The 19,657-nt window shown below is 44.5% G+C and overlaps 1 long non-coding RNA gene across 1 annotated transcript in view; it reads right to left on the bottom strand.

Annotated features, from left to right (window-relative positions):
- Window positions 1-13,224, bottom strand: part of LOC135056369 (uncharacterized) — a 51,775-nt gene extending 38,551 nt beyond the window's left edge. Inside the window, exons 1-2 of the long non-coding RNA XR_010243964.1 lie at window positions 12,936-13,224; window positions 10,194-10,332 (exon numbers count right to left, since the gene is read on the bottom strand). This is a non-coding gene — a long non-coding RNA (uncharacterized LOC135056369). The remainder of the gene's footprint in view (window positions 1-10,193; window positions 10,333-12,935) is intronic.
- Window positions 13,225-19,657: the final 6,433 nt, after the last annotated feature.

Below are 19,657 nucleotides of genomic sequence, written 5' to 3'. Positions count from 1 at the left end.
CCACCCAACATCCTGCTCAATCAGGTGCCTCATGCGGCTGCATGAATTGAGAGACTGGGAGCTCCTTTTATCTACAGCGAACTGACGTTAGGTAAGTCTTCTTGGGGTCTGGGGCAGGGGTAATCAGGTGGTTTTTTCATAGGAGCCCATATGAATGTTTTTTTTTTATTTCCATTTGGGGACAATGTGGTTTAGGTTTGAGGGTTTTTTTTTTCCAACAGTATGTTTTTTGTTTTGTTTTTTTAATGAGGGACCATGTGTTTTGTGGGGAGGGGGGTTCACTAGGGGACAATTGTATTATTTTATTGGAGGACAAAATAGTTTTTTTCCACTGGTGGACACTGTGTTTAAATGTTTTCGTCTGGGGATAATGTGGTTATTTCCCCCCCCCCCCACCCCCTCTGGGGGACAATAAGGAATCTTTGTGCTCCAGATATACTAGTAAGTCGCTGGGACAGGAAATCTGATAGGAGCCCATCCCAGCGATCACTGAGAAATAATGCAATCCCTTTACTTTCTCACATGCTCCCTCAGATGTGTTGCTGCTCATGTGCCAATGGATGCTGGGGAGGGGAGATACCACCCTCTATTTTGACTCCGGGTGCCCTTGCAATGCACCAAGTGGAAGTCTGGAAGAACGCAGGAAAATGCGGCGCATTGTTCCTATTTGCAAGAGTTTTATTTTGGGTAGTGTCTTTAAAAAGGTGCATGATCTAGACATGATTTTAAAAATGCAGCCTGAAAAATAGGTAGCAGCAAAAATACTTTTGGACACAGACACACACATAAACACACCGGACAAAATAATATGAAATGTTCACATTAGACGTTAATATGGCATTACATCACCACTTGCTTTAAAGACAGCTCAGATATTCTGAGGCAATCTATCAATATGACTCTGGATCACATTCATATCACATTGCGCCCATTCCATGACCAAGTGGCCCTTCAATGCAGCCAAATTCAGAGGGTGCTTGTGTTTCTTCTTCACAGCCCATTCCAACATGTCCCAAATTTTCTCAGTATCACTGAGATCTGGTGAATTGGGGGGGGGGGGGGGGGGGGGGGTGCACATGAGAGAGTCTTGTGCTCTGCAAACCAATCCTGCCCAATGCTAGCACGATGGACAGTACAGTTATCATCCTGAAACAGTGGATCCACTAAATGGTCTTAATCTGTCAGAAAATGGACAAATGGCAAAGCCGTATGTTCCAACAATGGCACACAGTCCACTGCTTTCTTGCGATTGTACACCTTGACCAAAGGTCCAGCTCCAGCACTCTAAATACACCCGCAAAACATGACCCTTCCACCTCCTTTCTGCACAGCTTGTTGGACACATTCTGGTTGGAACGCTTCTCCAGACTTCTCCATAAGAGGTCAAAAAATATAAGCAAAATCAGACCATATGATGCGTCTCCACTATTCAATGGTCCAGTGACGATGCTGTTTGGCCCAAGTCAGACGCCGTTTCTTTTGGATGGTTGTTAACCTGGGATGTTCCCGGGCTATACGACTGAAAATGCGTAACCTATGCAGATTGCGCCAAAGTGTTTGTTATTATACTGTTTGTCTAGCATTTCCTGACGCGTTTGGAACAGATTGGTGGTTGCTAGATGCCTTAAATGACAGTGGTCCCAATTTGTCATGATCAACTTTCGGCCACTGTTCCTGAGATTCTTGGTGTAATGCTTCTTCCACTGTAGATGGATACTGCTCACTGTCTGCAAGGGCACACCAACAAACACTGCCACCTCCTCCAGGCTATGGCCATGCTCTTGGCTAAAAACAATGGATCCCTTTTGCCACTCAGTCATGTGACATGTACGACCCATGATTCCACCTGACAAAAAAAATATCTCAACAAATTTGTATTGTATCAATACCTCAGACATTCACAATAATCATCCGATTCTAATGAAAACGGGGCTGTTTCCGGAGATTTGGTGAAACTAAATCCCCAATAAGCTGCATCTCATGCCTAATAGCGCAGATAAGCTGGCATGAGATGCAGCTTATTGGGGAGCTAGCCCCTGGTGAGACAATTAGCCACAGTAATTAACTGTGGCTCCCTTTGTCTATCCGCATTCCACATTATTATGTCATGTGTGTTTATAATACACAAAATTGTATATATTAAATACCCGTTGATACCATAATTCAACCAAGTTTCAATTTTGAGATGAAAAAATATTTGCTTGCAATTGTGTGTCAGTAGAGTTTTATGTCAAAAAAAATATTTCTTGGGTTCTTTGGGGTGGAGTTCAGTTACAGGCAGGTGACTTCGCCCGGCTGAATCAGAGCGGCAACAGCTGCACTTTGCGGCAGCCTGATCTTGCACAAAATTGCTCGCAATCCTGTGGGGATTTGGTGCCAATTTGGGATTTGCCCAGGTAGGAAAGGATGCAAGATGCTGTGGTATTTGCGTTTAAATGTCGTGAGAGTGGCAATTCTCATCCTTCGCCCGCAATTAAATTCCCCCCTTATACATTCTTTACATAACTGGTGCTCACGTCATAATTGTGGCAGGATGTAAAATAAGGATCACCTTTATTAAAGACTGATTCAGGTGCATTACTTAGAATACATTGTCTAGTTCAATGATAATTAGCAATGTAATGACATCATTGTTTATATAAAGAAATAAAACCTAAAAACTGCATTTACAGTGAAGGTTCAAAGTCCAAGAAGACAATGTGGTATTTAGTATAGGGCAACATTTTATTTTAATCTATTTCAATTGTTTGTTGAATGCTCATAGAACAAAGCTGTTTGCTTATACACCACTGTCTTGTTGTGCCAGTATTGTCTCCTAGAAGTATGACACCTGACAGACAATTCTATTCATATACTATGGAAGACTATTAAACCTTACAATAAGAAATGGGATTTTGTGGAACATAGTAAAAAATGAAATGAAATTTGTGCATTTTTTCTGTTAAATAGTTAATTTGTTGATACCCAGTTTGCTGATATTTGTAGAGTACTCCATGTATGTGTTTCCAATTTTTATTGATAATATTTCCAGTTTGTATTAAAAATATTATAAAACATGTTTTGTTTCTTTGTATTCCTTGCTATTTATGTTAGATAAAAACTATTCTACTAAAATACATCAATGTACCTGTATGGGGTAATTCCTTGCTTGTAGTTGTTAGACACTCTGGAATCTGATGCTGATCCTTTTATAATATTTAGGAATAAGAAACCATACAGTGGAATACTCACAAAGGTCAAATTATTTATATTCTTGATACTAGGTCAACAACCTTTTGCACTATACAACACAATTTACAAAGACTTTGCTGTAAACTTAATTTCTTTTTCATCCACTAGGGGTCACTGGAGTACTCTTGGGATATGGACGGTTTTGCAGGAACAAGGCACTGAATAAATTAAAATTTGGAACTACTCCTCCCCTCCATATCCCAGAGTACCTCAGTGTTTTTTCGGTGCTCACAGTAGCAAGGCTTGTGTGGAGCTGATCCACACTTACTGGATTTTTGTTTTCTTCTTTTTTCGACTGTTCCACATCCCTTCCCCCCTTCCAATAGGCGTGGGTCCGGGATAGTGGAAGCTGCTACAAGCAGCTGTGGCGTGTCGGGCCTCTCTGAAAGAGCTCCCTCACAACCACGTGCAGGACTACCTGCAGGAAAGGCTGGATGGAGCTTACAGAAGAAGCCCCGTCATAACCCTCACCACAGGGTCCAGGTATGTTGGGACGGGGCGGTCAGCTCACACTGCCGCCCCGCTTTGTGGGGACACTGTGTGTGTGTGTGCGAGCCGCCCGCCACCGCTTCCTGTGCCCGCCGCCGCTACCTGATTACCGCTGCCTCCCGCCGCTCACAGAGCCGCGCCGGCCACGTTCTTCATGCATAGGCCGCTCCACGGCTCTATGCAGCGCGCTCCCCGGCTCCCGCTGCCGCTTCCTGGCTCCCTCTTCAGCATATGTAAGCCCGGCTCCGTGTAATAGAGAGCTGTACATGGAGGACGGGGGGGAGGGGGGGAGCACACAGCAAGAGGAGAAGTGTGTCTTAGCAGCAGCTGCGCCGCATATGTTATTAGAATAGGCTATTAAGCCCTTTGTTAACAGGTTTCACTTATAGGTGCAGATGGGAGTGTAGGTCTTACACTAAAGGTTTAAATACAGCATATGTATGTTTTTATTTAAATCTGCTTGGATAAGTTATAAGTCTGCACTTTGTGTTATACTGTAAGCATGAGGGACATATTTAACCATGCTTCCTGTTTTTTCCTGTTGTGTTTCCATAATTTCCTGTATTACATCTCTACTCCATTGAAGGCGCAGGGTTGTAGGGGGATTTTGGGATCAGATTTCATATTGCTGGCGTGCACTGCACTTGGCCAAATATATATTTATAGAGACACCTTAGTGCTATATACTGAGTCGCGCAAGTTGTCTGTCTTTGTATTTTGTATTGTCTGTCGGCAGAATGAGTAAGACACCAGCAAAAACTAAAAAGCAGTTTCACTGCAAGGTCTGTAACAGTGTGTTACCGGATGGATCTACCACATGTACAGTATGTTTGGTAAATTCTGCTACAAATACAACTTCCGCTCCGGGTTCAAAGCCAATTTCAACCCGGACCCTCCATGGGCTATGCTAGCAGATGTCCTGGCTGGATTGCAATCAGAATTGGCTGCCACTCGGCAAGAGCGGGAGGCGGCAAGAGCGGAGTCTAGGGTGAGACCACTAGAACTACCGGAGGGGTCTCAGCCTTACCAAAAGTCCAAATCCTCTTTAGGTAGAAGGGATAAGTTTCATTTGTCTTATAATTTACCAGTTTCTGCTATGTTGCTTTCTGACGATTCTATGCCAGACCTTACTGCGCAAGAGGAGGGTGAGGAGGGCGAAGTAGACCAGCAGTCAGATGGTGACGATTTTGACAGCCCGGGCATTGATAATCTCATCAGAGCGGTGCGTCAGTCTCTGAAATTTACAGAAACTGAGGAGCCTCTGACAAATGATGAGGTCGTCTTTACTAAACGACAGAGAACTCCAATGTGTTTTCCTGTTTCGGAATCTCTTAATAAGATGTTACTAGAAACACGAAAGAATCCGGATAAACGGTTTGCTATACCTCACAGATTTAAGTCTAGTTACCCGTTTCCAGAGTCTGTAACAGCTACATGGGAGAATCTGCCATTGGTGGATTCGTCTGTGTCTAAACTTACAAAGAAATTAACCATACCAGTACCAACTGCTACTACGCTTAAGGACCCTTCGGACCGTAAAATAGAAGCTATGCTAAAGTCCATGTATATAGCAGCAGGGGTGTTGCTTAGACCTGGGTTGGTTGGCATTTGGGTAACTAAGGCGCTAATGGTATGGATAACAGAACTCAAGTCTGCCTTAAGTGATGATCACCTTATACTTCTCACTGATCAAATCTGGGAAGCTGCTGACTATCTATGTACAGCTTCTACTGACGTCTGTCAGCTCACTTCTCGCCTTTCATCATCGCTAGTTACAGCACGACGAGCGCTCTGGCTGCGTTCTTGGAAAGCGGAGGCGGAGGTCAAAAGAGGTATAGAAGCGTTACCTTACGGTGGCGAGAAGTTGTTTGGTCCTGAATTGGACAAATGGATTTCTGAGGCCAAGGGGAGGAAAGTCTGTTTTCTTACCATTGCCTCCAACAGTACCTAGAAGGAGGTATTCTGGACTTGCGTTCAAATCCTTTAGACCCCATTCCTTTCGCGGGCGTGGCAGAGGAACGGCCACACCTGGTAGACGAGGTCGGGGACGTGGTTTCCAACAAACCAACACCATTCGTCAGGACTCTAAGGTCACCGGCATGACGGGCTCCCAGCCCATCTCGGATCTCCAATTGTGGGAGAACGCCTTCAGACGTTCCAGTTGGCGTGGCTTCAGACGTCCACAGATGGGTGGATCCGCAATTTAGTCTTAAAAGGTTACAAAATAGAGTTCGACTGTCTCCCGCCAATGCGGTTTTTCAAGACAGGACTGCCTGTGTCGGACGACAGGAAGGCGGTTCTGCAGATTGCCATTCAGTCTCTGCTGGATGCAGCAGTTTTGATTCCGGTCCCTGTACACCAACAGGGTCAGGGTTATTATTCCAGTCTGTTTGTGGTACCAAAGCCGGATGGCTCGGTCAGGCCAATATTGAACTTAAAGGGTCTCAATCAGTACGTCACTTACTACAGATTCAAGATGGAATCTCTGTGGTCAGTAATTGCAGGTCTAGAGCCACAGGAATTCATGATTGCACTGGATCTCAAGGATGCGTACTTACACATTCCGATTTGGCCACCTCATCAGAGGTTCTTGCGGTTTGCAATATGGCAGAACCATTACCAGTTTCAAGCTTTACCGTTTGGCCTCTCGTCAGCACCTCGGGTATTCACCAAGGTGATGTCTGTGATATAGCTCATCTCAGATCCCTGGGAGTGATAATAGTTCCGTACTTAGACGATTTGCTCATCAAAGCTCCGTCTCAACAAATCCTCATCCAACAGACATTGCTAACATACAATGTACTGGTTCACCACGGTTGGATTGTCAATTTCAAGAAATCACATCTAATTCCGTCTCAACTACTTCAATTCCTAGGTATGATTCTCGATACGGTAAATCAAAGAATTTACCTACCAGAACAGAAAGTACAGGTCATTCGTCATCTGGTACAATTAGTGCTCAAGCCACGCACAGTCTCGGTTCATTTGTGCATTCGCCTCTTAGGCACAATGGTGGCGGCTTTCGAAGTGCTTCAGTTCGGAAGACTTCACTCACGTCCTTTTCAACTGGATGTGCTCGCACAGTGGTCGGGCTCGCATCTGCAGATTCACCGCAGGGTGAGGTTGTCTCCTCGGGCCAGAGTGTCTCTACTCTGGTGGCTCAAAGTACAGAATCTAACTGCAGGGAAACGGTTCGGCGCCTGGAATTGGATAATTCTCGCGGCGGATGCGAGTCTCAGAGGTTGGGGAGCTGTAGTTCAAAATTATCAGTTCCAGCGTCTCTGGGCGGATCACGAAAGATTGCTGTCTATAAATGTCCTGGAACTCCAGGCAATTTACAATGCGCTACGACAAGCAGTGCACATGCTTCGGGCTCAGACTGTTCAGGTGCAGTCAGACAATGCGACGGCGGTCGCATACATCAACAAACAAGGAGGAACGAAAAGCCGCATGGCAATGCGGGAAGTAGCTCGAATCCTCAATAGGGCCGAGTATCACCAAGTGATATTGTCGGCAGTATTCATTCCGGGAGTGGACAACTGGGAGGCGGATTATCTCAGCCGTCGGGATTTTCATCCAGGAGAATGGGCATTAAATCCAGAGGTGTTTCACATGCTGGTCCAGAGGTGGGATTACCCTCAAGTGGACCTGATGGCATCTCGCCACAATCACCAAACGCCCCAGTACGTGTCCAGTATGAGAGATCCAAAGGCAGTGGCGGTGGATGCTCTCACAATCATGTGGCCTCCAGCCTCGTGTATCTGTTTCCACCGTTTCCGCTGCTCCCTCTGTTGCTAAAACGGATCAAAAGAGAGTCTGTCACAGTCATACTAGTGGCGCCTCATTGGCCTCGGAGAGCTTGGTTCTCGGATCTCCGCGGACTACTCGCAGACGATCCTTGGCCGCTCCCACTACGTCCGGACCTGTTACAACAGGGTCCGTTCCTTTATGCCGATTTAGCGCGGCTGCGTTTGACGGGGTGGCTGTTGAGACAGCCCTCTTAAGAAGAGAGGGCATTCCAGAATCTGTTATACCAACCATGTTACGAGCTAGGAAGCCGGTTACGGCAGCTCATTATTACAGAATTTGGCGTGCCTATATAGGTTGGTGTGAAGCTAGGAAGTTTCCAACTTCATTTTTCAAGTTATCCCGTCTTTTGTTATTTCTACAGACGGGGTTAGATGGAGGTCTGCGTCTATCCACACTAAAAGTGCAGATATCTGCGTTGTCAATTTACTTTCAAAGAAGATTGGCTCTATTGCCGTCGGTACACACTTTTCTGCAAGGTGTCCTCAGAGTACAGCCTCCATTCACTCCACCTACTGTGCCATGGACTTGAATCTGGTTTTAGATTTCTTACAGTCTTTATATTTCGAACCCTTACAACAAGTGGATATTAAGTTTCTCACTTGGAAAAAAAATTTCTCCTAGCCTTAGCTTCGGCAAGGCGTGTTTCAGATTTGGGTGCCTTGTCATGCAAGCCACCGTATTTAGTGTTTCATGATGACAGAGCGGAACTTCGGACGAATCCCGCTTTCCTACCAAAAGTAGTCCTCTTTTCACATCAATCAACCAATAGTAGTTCCTGTGTTAACAGGAGATTCTGTAACCTTGGATGTGGTACGCGCACTACGCGTTTATGTATCCCGAACGTCTACAGTTCGTAAGACGGATACGTTGTTTGTTCTCTACGATGCTGCCAAGATGGGTTGGCCAGCTTCTAAGCAGACCTTATCCAGATGGATAAAACTGACCATACGTCAGGCTTACCTTCATGCTAGGTTACAGCCACCTACATCAGTAACAGCTCATTCCACATGTTCTGTGGGAACGTCATGGGCAGCTGGTCGTGGAGCTTCTACGACACAGCTTTGCCGTGCGGCTACATGGTCTTCAGTGCACACGTTTGTGCGCTTTTACAAGTTTGATACTTTTGCGGCATCAGCATCTAGCTTTGGCCGCCTAGTGTTACAGGTGCCAAACAGCTCTCCCGCCCACGGGGGAAACTTTGGTATGTCCCAAGAGTACTCCAGTGACCCCTAGTGGATGAAAAAGAAAATAGGATTTTGGTACTTACCAGGTAAATCCTTTTCTTTGAATCCATAGGGGTCACTGGACGCCCACCCAGAGCAGTTTTACCTGGTTTGTGGTAAGTTCAGAGAATCTTATGGTAACACACTCTCACCGACTGGTTCAAATTATTAAGTTCTATCGGTTATGGTGTCAACTGTTAGTTGTCAGTAACGTTATGTGTCAACTTTATTGTTGTCTGTTTTGTTATATGTAATTCTCCATTGTCAACCTCTATATAGCTCCTGTTCGGCTCAGTAAAAAAACACTGAGGTACTCTGGGATATGGAGGGGAGGAGTAGTTCCAAATTTTAATTTATTCTGTGCCTTGTTCCTGCGGAACCGTTCATATCCCAAGAGTACTCCAGTGCCCCCTATGGATTCAAAGAAAAGGATTTACCTGGTAAGTACCAAAATCCTATTTTTACAAATTAAAATGTAAAAGAAAAGTTAGTTAAAACATGGCATATCCACAGTGTTAATGGGTATCTCTTGTGTAGTCCTATACATCCAATGAAATGCTTTTTTCAGAATTTCTTAATGTCTGTTTTTGCATCATGTCCATTTACATTTGTATACACAATGGGGAAAATTTACTAAGATGGGAGTTCTATTTAAGATGGGATGTTGCCCATAGCAACCAATCAGATTACAGGTATTATCTTCTAGAAGGTGCTAGATAAATGAGAAGTAGAATCTGATTGGTTGCTATGGGCAACATCCCATCTTAAATAGAACTCCCATCTTAGTAAATTTACCCCAATGTATCAAATGGAACATTTTTTTAAATCAGACAGTGATTATGCACATATAATAATAATAATACTTTTATTTATATAGCACTTTTTCTCCGATAGGACTCAAGGCAATTAACAGAATTAACATAATACAGTACAGAAACAATGAAGTACAGAAAAGCTTTTCATAAAATACAGAGAGCAAGGAGATATTAAAGGGACAATTATGGAAATGCTGAGTAAACATGAGTTTGGAGTTTGTTCTCGAAGGATTCTACAGTGGGAGACTGTCGAACTGTACGGGGAAGAGAGTTCGATAGAGTCAGAGTCGCATGGCTAAAAGCTTGACCCCCAGATGAATTATGGGTTTCTAGGTAGTGCTGAAAGTCCTTTATCTACACATGACTATACAAAAAGGTAAAATCAGGTGCATTTAAGAAAAAAAAAATGCTGCATATAGATAGATATGGAGTATGTGTGTGTGTGTGTGTGTGTGTGTGTGTGTATGTGTATATATATATATATATATATATAGGAAAGTCAGCACTCCGGGAGACTGTATAGCAGGTAAAAATCAGCAAATGACACTTGTGGGTTATATCTGTGTTTCAGGGTAAAACCCTTTTATCAAGACAAGTTGGAAACATACTTACAACATTTAAATACCTTTCATAAAGACACCTCGCGCAGACACCCGCCATTGTCCTCCCGGAGATCTGATGACTTCATAGGTACCCGCTGATGACCCGGCATCTCACGGGGGCATGGCCAAAGTTCGTGATAGACCATCACCATGGAAACAATACTAAGTTTTAAGAATAAACAAAATAAATACACATGAGCATGAAGTCCCTAACTATGTATTAGGTTTATTGCATCAGATACAAAGTATATGTTAATCACTCCAGGATACATTGTATGCATAATATGCAACTATAAAATTAACTCACAATTCCCTAGAGTGATCTCAATAATATTAATTTCAGGCTATTAAGTCATAATATGTTATGATCTATCAATAAAATTAAATACATAGATTCAGATAGAAGCACTCTACAGTTTGAAGGAACAATAAATATCCAGTCTAAATGCGATTTATAAAAAAACATGTATATGATAACATTTAATTAAGTCCAAAAGTTTTAACCATTTGTAAAGTATGGATCCAGTGGGCTTCCACGGTTTCCACCTCTAATGCTTGCTGGAACTGCATCGAATATTTTGTACCATATAGTTGCCAAACTATGTTGGTGCTTCCTGAAGTGGTGCGCCACAGGTTGGTCTGAACCCCATCCCTCCAGGGCGACCCGTATACTGGAACGGTGCAAGGCTTTTCTCTCTTTAAACTGGTGAGTTGTTTTTCCTGTATACAGTAGCCCGCAAGGACATTTGATATAGTAAATAACAAAGTGGCTGGTGTATGTTAAAGGGTAGTTGATGTTGAACTTTTTGCCAGATCTTGGATGATAGAAGTATTCCCAGGTCTCCAGACTGCTGCAGATGGTGCATCCTAGACATTTGTAATCTCCTGCTTTACAGGTTAAAAAGTGGAAATTATGGAAATGCTGAGTAAACATGAGTTTGAAGTCTGTTATGGAAGGATTCTGCAGTGGGAGACGGTCTAACTGTATGGGGAAGAGAGTTCCAAAGAGCCAGAGTCGCATGGCTAAAAGCTTGACCCCCAGATGAATTATGGAATTCTAGGTAGTGTTATTTTTATCAATTAATAAAATGCAAAGTGAATGAACAAAAGTGAAATCTACATCAAATCAATATTTGGTGTGACCACCCAGGACTGCTGCTAGGTGTCCCGGGCAAACTATATATTTGTGCCCTTCTACAAATTGGAAAGGCAGTAGGTGCAACTGGGAAGAGGCAGTGGGTGACATTGAAGAGAGACTGTGGGTGACAGGCAGTAAGTGATGCTGGGAAGAGGCAGTCGGTGACATGGAGAGGGAGTGGGTGATGAAGAGACGTAAAGGATGATGGGGAGAGGCAGATGGTGACGGGACAGTGGGTGAAGGGCAGAGAGTGACAGGAGAGACAGGATGACTAGAAGAGGGTGACAAACAATGAGTGGCATGGAGAGGGTAACAGGCAGTGGGTTACAGGGAGATGATGACAGGCAGTGGGTACCAGGAAGAGGGTGTCAGGCAGTGGATGATGGTGATGGGAAGAGGGTGACAGGCAGTGAGTGATGGGGAGAGGCAGTGGAGAGGGAGGCTGGTGCAAACAGCAGATGGGCAGAAAGAGGTGTAATGAAAGACTGGCACAGACGGAGGATGGGCAGAGAGGCTGGTGTAGACAGAGGATGGGCATAGAGGCTGGTGTGGAAGAAAAGAGTGGCTGGTGCAGAGTATGAACAGAAAGGCTGGCACAGAGAAAGGGAAGAGAGGCTAGTCAGACAGGATGGGCAGAGAGACTGGCACAATGGACAGGAAGAGAGTCCGGTGAAGACATGGGATGGGTAGAGAAGCTGGTGCATAGTAAGGGAAGAGGCTGGCACAAAAAAAACAAGAAGAGTGGCTGGTGCAGAAAGAGGGTGTGCAGAGAGGCTGACGCAGAGGAAGGGAAGTAAAGCTGGCATTGAAAGAAGATGGACAGAGACGCTGGCACAGTGAAGAAAAAATACAGAATGCTGGCATAGGCAAAAATAGGACTGAGAGGCTAACATAGGCATGGAAGAGACTGACGTGTTGGAGGAGGAGGCGATGATATGGGATCAGGGACCAGCGCAAACTATATGATACTAACTGACCCCTGACTGCTCCTCCCTCCACAGATTAAATATGTCAGAATCATGACGTGGTATCTAAGCCAGTTGCCTGTAAGGAAACTTGGCCAGCCAGGCAGTCTTGCCAACAAGGCTCACATAAGAGCCACAACGGACAATTCTTGTGATGTCATATGTACAGATGCGTAACTGGTGTTGAACGGCACCCATGGCAAATAAAAAAAATGTCACCCCTTGAAAACTGTTCTTCCTCCTACAGAGGAAGAACATATTCTTTACATGCCCATCTTTTATTATCTTTATTGGTTGAAATATTTTGCTAACAAATCTAAACACTCTCATTACCACTTAGACCACACCACAGGCCACCACATTCCACTTAGACCACACCATTGACCGCCACATTCCACTCAGACCACACCACAGGCCTCCACATGCCACTTGGAGCACCTCATGTGTCTCCGCAAACCACTCAGACTACCACATGCAATTTTACCACACTGACCCTCCCCAGTGCTGCAATTAATTATATTTATTTATTTATGTGTATATATATATATATATATATATATATAGAGAGAGAGAGAGAGACGGCAAGATAGATATATAGGTATACACACAAATAAAATGCACACCCACACAAATACAGATGTTATACTTATGTTTATTATTACCTTATGAAACATGAAAGTTGATCTGAGGCTTTTGCTCATCCAAAGAGCTGTGTCTACGTTCCATAGCTGTATAATTCACACCTCTTTGTGTCTTGGAAAATGAGTGAGTATTATAGAATGCGGTGGGTATCTACATCTGTGTAGAACTGGAAAGGGCATCCTGAGTGAGAGGAAGTTAAACCACGTCCCAGCACAGTCTAGGACAGTTGTCAAACAGTCTGGAGAGGGAGGCATATATGCTGTGAGAAGCCATCTAGGATGTATCACTTAGAGATGATCTTTTCCAAAGCTCTTGGGAATAATGGTAACATAATTAAAGACTACGAATATTTAATGCTGAAAGCTTACATGATGAGTGCGGTTACACAGATGTTCTTAGTGGAGTAGAAAGAACCGACATCAGCCCTACCACTTATTCAGAAAGCATAGTTTAGATGGGATGCGGTCAATATGACGGCAGCTGAAATACCGACACCTGTCAGAATACCAACGCCGGAACTCCGTAAAGTACCTTCCACTGCTTATGAAGCTATATGATTATTACATAAATTGTATTAGAGCCATTCACAATATAATGCGCTGATACTGCAGTATTCATAAATGATAACAAGACCTGACCAATCATAGGATGTTATCAAAAGTTTGCCCATGCGTTTGGTTCTATTATATGAGAAATCTCCAAATGTCACCTGTTACAAAAGTATAACAGCGACCACAATATGGTCACATTCAATATCAGTTTTCATAAACAGCCCTATACTGGCTCAACTAGGACTCTAAACTTTAGCAAAGCGAATTTTTAAAAGATGAGGGTATTTTTCAGGGATATTGAATGGGAAGGTTTGTTTTTAGGAAAAAATACTACGGAGAAATGGGAGGTACTAAAATTCCTGCTAGCTAAAAATACACTCAAATTTATTCCTACGAGCAGCAAAAAAAGGAATAAAAATCATAAACCGATGTGGCTTAACAAAAAGATGAAGGAACTTATGGGCAAGAAAAGGAGAGCATTTAAAAATACAAATCTGACGGGGAAGAAGAGTCATTTCAGCACTATAAGGAATGTAACAAAATATGCAAAAAGGAAATAAGAGCGGCTAAAGTAGAAACTGAAAAACTAGTAGCAAAGGAAAGCAAAGCGAATCCCAAAAACATCTTTAAATACATTAATAGCAAGAGATTAAAGAAGGAGAGTATAGGCCCTTTAAAAGACAAGTTGGGAGTCTTAAGCAAAAATGATAATGACATAGCGGACACACTAAATGAGTTTTTTTCAACAGTATTTACTAGAGAGGACCCAATTCAGGGACTAACACATAATCTCAATAATGAGAATATCCCTTTGATAGGTACTTATTTAAGCGAGGAAGTAGTCTGTGAACGATTAAAACATTTAAAGATTAATAAGTCACCAGGTCCCGATGGTATTCACCCAAGGGTTCTAATGGAGCTTCACTCTGAACTTGCAAAACCGCTATTTTTGATCTTTAAGGATTCAGTAATATCAGGTATGGTTCCCAAAGACTGGCGTATAGCGGAAGTAGTGCCTATATTCAAAAAGGGAAGTAAAGCTGTACCAGGTAATTATAGACCAGTTAGTTTTACATCTATAGTGGGGAAAGTATTGGAAGGTATTCTAAGAGATAGTATTCAGAAGTTCCTTGAAGTCAATAAGGTTATTAAAAGGAATCAACATGGGTTTATGAAGGACAGATCCTGTCAAACCAATTTACTTGGCTTTTATGAAACAGTAAGCGCAAACCTAGATCAGGGTAAAGAGGTGGATGTAATCTTTTTAGATTTTGCCAAAGCATTCGACACTGTACCACACATGAGACTTATATACAAGCTACATGAATTAGGGCTAGGAAGCACAATATGCACTTGGGTCAAAAACTGGTTAGAAAATAGGGAGCAGCGCGTTGTGGTTAATGGATCTTTTTCAACTTGGACTGAAGTGCTAAGTGGTGTGCCGCAAGGCTCAGTATTAGGACTGCTATTGTTCAATATTTTCATTAACGACCTAACAGAAGGTCTAGAGAGCATGGTGTCAATTTTTGCAGATGATACCAAATTGTGTAAAGTTATAAATGCGGAGGGGGATGCTGAGTCGCTTCAGAATGACTTAGTTAAATTAGAAGCTTGGGCAGCGAAATGGAGAATGCGCTTCAATACAGACAAGTGTAAGGTAATGCACTGTGGTAACAAGAACAAAAATAACACCTACCTACTAAATGGGGTAAAATTAGGGGATTCTGTACTGGAAAAGGACTTAGGTGTCCTCATAGATAGCAAACTAAGCAGTAGTACCCAAAGTAGGACTGCAGCAAAAAAGGCTAATAAGATATTAGCATGCATAAAACGGGGAATTGATGCTAGGGACGAGAGTATATACTCTCGTTATATAAATCACTTGTGAGGCCACACCTTGAATACTGTATACAATTCTGGGCACCTTACTACAAAAAGGATATCCTGGAGCTAGAAAAGGTTTAAAGGCGGGCGACCAAACTAATTAAGGGTATGGAGACGCTGGAATACGAGGAAAGGCTTGCAAGACTAGGCATGTTTACACTGGAAAAGAGGAGATTAAGAGGGGACATGATCAACATTTACAAATGTATAAGGGGATCTTGCGCAGGACCTAGTTTTGGTTAGATCAACACAGAGAACTCGTGTACACTCGCTCAGGTTAGAGGAGAGGAGATTCCGCACAATACGGCGTAAAGGCTTTTTTACGGTAAGGATGATACGTGTTTGGAATTCCCTGACTGAGAGAGTTGTAATGGCCGACTCAGTCAACACCTTTAAGAATGGGTTAGATAAATTCCTAATGGATAAGGATAATAAGATTTTAGTTACCGGTAAATCTATTTCTCGTAGTCCGTAGTGGATGCTGGGGACTCCGTAAGGACCATGGGGAATAGCGGGTTCCGCAGGAGACTGGGCACTCTAAAGAAAGATTTAGTACTATCTGGTGTGCACTGGCTCCTCCCTCTATGCCCCTCCTCCAGACCTCAGTTAAGGAAACTGTGCCCGGAAGAGCTGACATTACAAGGAAAGGATTTTGGAATCCAGGGTAAGACTCATACCAGCCACACCAATTACACCGTATAACTCGTGATAAACTTACCCAGTTAACAGTATGAACAATAACAGAGCATCAGATAAACCCTGATGCAACTATAACATAACCCTTATTTAAGCAATAACTATATACAAGCATTGCAGAAAAAGTCCGCCCAGCATCCACTACGGACTACGAGAAATAGATTTACCGGTAAGTAAAATCTTGTTTTCTCTAACGTCCTAGTGGATGCTGGGGACTCCGTAAGGACCTTGGGGATTATACCAAAGCTCCCAAACGGGAGGGAGAGTGCGGATGACTCTGCAGCACCGAATGGGCAAACACAAGGTCCTCCTCAGCCAGCGTATCAAACATGTAGAATTTTGCAAATGTATTTTGAACCCGACCAAGTAGCAGCTCGGCAAAGCTGTAATGCCGAGACCCCTCGGGCAGCCGCCCAAGAAGAGCCCACCTTCCTTGTGGAATGGGCTTTCACTGATTTTGGATGCGGCAATCCAGCCGCAGAATGAGCCTGCTGAATCGTGTTACAGATCCAGCGAGCAATAGCTTGCTTTGAAGCAGGAGCACCCACTTTGTTGGATGCATACAGGATAAACAGCGAGTCAGTCTTCCTGACCCCAGCCGTTCTGGTTACATAATTCTTCAAAGCCCGGACTACGTCAAGCAACTTGGAATCTTCCAAGTCACAAGTAGCCGCAGGCACCACAATAGGTTGGTTCAAATGAAAAGATGACACCACCTTTTGCAGAAATTGCGGACGAGTCCGCAATTCTGCCCTGTCCATCTGGAAAACCAGATAGGGGCTTTTTCATGACAAAGCCGCCAATTCTGACACACGCCTAGTGACATACTTTAGCTCCACAGTCTTAAATGGCTCAAACCAGTGGGATTTCAGGAAACCCAACACCACGTTAAGATCCCAAAGTGCCACTGGTGGCACAAAAGGGCGCTGAATATGCAGCACTCCCTTAACAAACGTCTGAACCTCAGGCAGTGAAGCCAGTTCTCTGTGAAAGAAAATGGATAGGGCCGAAATCTGGACCTTTATGGACCCTAATTTTAGGCCCATAGTCACTCCTGACTGTAGGAAGTGCAGGAATCGACCCAGCTGGAATTCTTCTGTAGGGCCTTCCTGGCCTCACACCAAGCACATATTTTCGCCATATACGGTGATAATACTTTGCTGTCACGTCCTTCCTAGCCTTTATCAGCGTAGGAATAACTGCATCCGGAATGCTTTTTTCCGCTAGGATCCGGTGTTCAACCGCCATGCCGTCAAACGCAGCCGCGGTAAGTCTTGGAATAGACAGGGCCCTTGTTGCAACAGGTCCTGTCTGAGAGGCAGAGGCCATGGGTCCTCTGTGAGCATTTCTTGCAGTTCCGGGTACCAAGTCCTTCATGGCCAATCCGGAACAATGAGTATTGTTCTCACTCCTCTTTTTCTTACAATTCTCAGCACCTTTGGTATGAGAGGAAGAGGAGGAAACACATAGACCGACTGGAACACCCACGGTGTTACTAGTGCATCCACAGCTATCGCCTGAGGGTCCCTTGACCTGGCGCAATACCATTTTAGCTTTTTGTCGAGGCGGGACGCCATCATGTCCACCTGTGGCAGTTCCCGTCGATTTGCAATCTGCGTGAAGACTTCTTGGTGAAGTCCCCACTCTCCCGGGTGGAGGTCGTGCCTGCTGAGGAAGTCTGCTTCCCAGTTGTCCACTCCCGGAATGAACACTGCTGACAGTGTGCTTACGTGATTCTCCGCCCAGCGAAGAACTCTGGTGGCTTCTACCATTGCCACCCTGCTCCTTGTGCCGCCTTGGCGGTTTACATGAGCCACTGCGGTGATATTGTCTGACTGGATCAGAACCGGTTGGTCGCGAAGCAGGGTCTCCGCTTGACTTAGGGCGTTGTATATGGCCCTTAGTTCCAGGATATTGATGTGAAGGCAAGTCTCCTGCCTTGACCACAGCCCTTGGAAATTTCTTCTCTGTGTGACTGCCCCCCACCCTCGGAGGCTTGCATCCGTGGTCACCAGGACCCAGTCCTGATTGCGAATCTGCGACCTTCGAGAAGGTGAGCACTCTGCAGTCACCACAGGAGAGACACCCTTGCTCTGGGGGATAGGGTGATTAACCGATGCATCCGAAGATGTGATCCGGACCACTTGTACAGTAAGTCCCATTGGAAGTTATGGAACCTGCCGAAGGGAATGGCCTCGTATGATGCCCCCCTCCTTCCCAGGACTCGAGTGCAGTGATGCACTGACACCTGTTTTAGTTTTAATAGATTCCTGACCAGTGTCGCGAGCTCCTGAGCTCTCTCTATTGGTAGATAAACATTTTTCTGGTCTGTGTCTAGGATCATGCCTAGGAGAGGCAGATGAGCTGTAAGAACCAACTGCGACTTTGGAATATATAGAATCCATGAAGACAGTTCCCCCACAAGGCCCTTTGGAGAGACAGAGAGAGAGTATGCCAGCACATACCCCAGCGCTATATGACCCAGGAATCACACAGTAACTTAGTGTTAACCCAGTAGCTGCTGTATATATTGTTTTTGCACCAAATTTATATGCCCCCCCCCCCTCTCTTTTTACCCTCTTCTATTGCAAGGGAGAGCCTGGGGAGCTTCTCTCAGCGGATCTGTGGAGAGAAAATGGCGCTGGTGAGTGCTGAGGAAGAAGGCCCCGCCCCCTCAGCGGCGGGCTTCTGTCTCGTTTCTGTGTAAAAATAATGGCGGGGGCTCATACATATATACAGTGCCTGACTGTATATATGTATAATTTTGCCAAAAGGTATCTTAATTGCTGCCCAGGGCGCCCCCCCCTGTGCCCTGCACCCTACAGTGACCGGAGTGTGTGGTGTGCTGTGGGAGCAATGGCGCACAGCTGCAGTGCTGTGCGCTACCTTAAGTGAAGACAGGAGTCTTCAGCCGCCGATTTCGATGTCTTCATGCTTCTGCTGCTTCTGTTCTTCTGGCTCTGCGAGGGGGACGGCGGCGCGGCTCCAGGAATGGACGATCAAGGTTAGGTGCCTGTGTTCGATCCCTCTGGAGCTAATGGTGTCCAGTAGCCTAAGAAGCGCTACCTAGCTGCCGTGAGTAGGTTTGCTTCTCTCCCCTCAGTCCCTCGTAGCAGAGAGTCTGTTGCCAGCAGAAGCTCTCTGAAAATAAAAAACCTAACAAAATACTTTCTTTTCTAGCAAGCTCAGGAGAGCCCACTAGGAGCACCCATCTCTGGCCGGGCACAGATTCTAACTGGGGTCTGGAGGAGGGGCATAGAGGGAGGAGCCAGTGCACACCAGATAGTACTAAATATTTCTTTAGAGTGCCCAGTCTCCTGAGGAGCCCGCTATTCCCCATGGTCCTTACGTAGTCCCCAGCATCCACTAGGACGTTAGAGAAATCCAGGGTTCCGGGGCATAGTCACGCACTATGGTTATTATAAAAAAGAGGGGTAAAACGTAACGGCAGTCATCAACTTCAGTCAAAAATTTTTACAAAATAATCGTGCATAGGTTCCCACAAATATGTTGAACTCGATGGACAATTGTCTTTTTTCAACCTTAGATACTATGTTACTATAAACAGTGCCCACATCCAATAACTGCACGCTAGTGGGAATTGTCAGGTC

This window comes from Pseudophryne corroboree, chromosome 3 (genome assembly GCF_028390025.1).
Source record: "Pseudophryne corroboree isolate aPseCor3 chromosome 3, aPseCor3.hap2, whole genome shotgun sequence".
Lineage (NCBI taxonomy): Eukaryota > Metazoa > Chordata > Amphibia > Anura > Myobatrachidae > Pseudophryne > Pseudophryne corroboree.
This window is presented reverse-complemented; position numbering and strand designations above follow the sequence as displayed.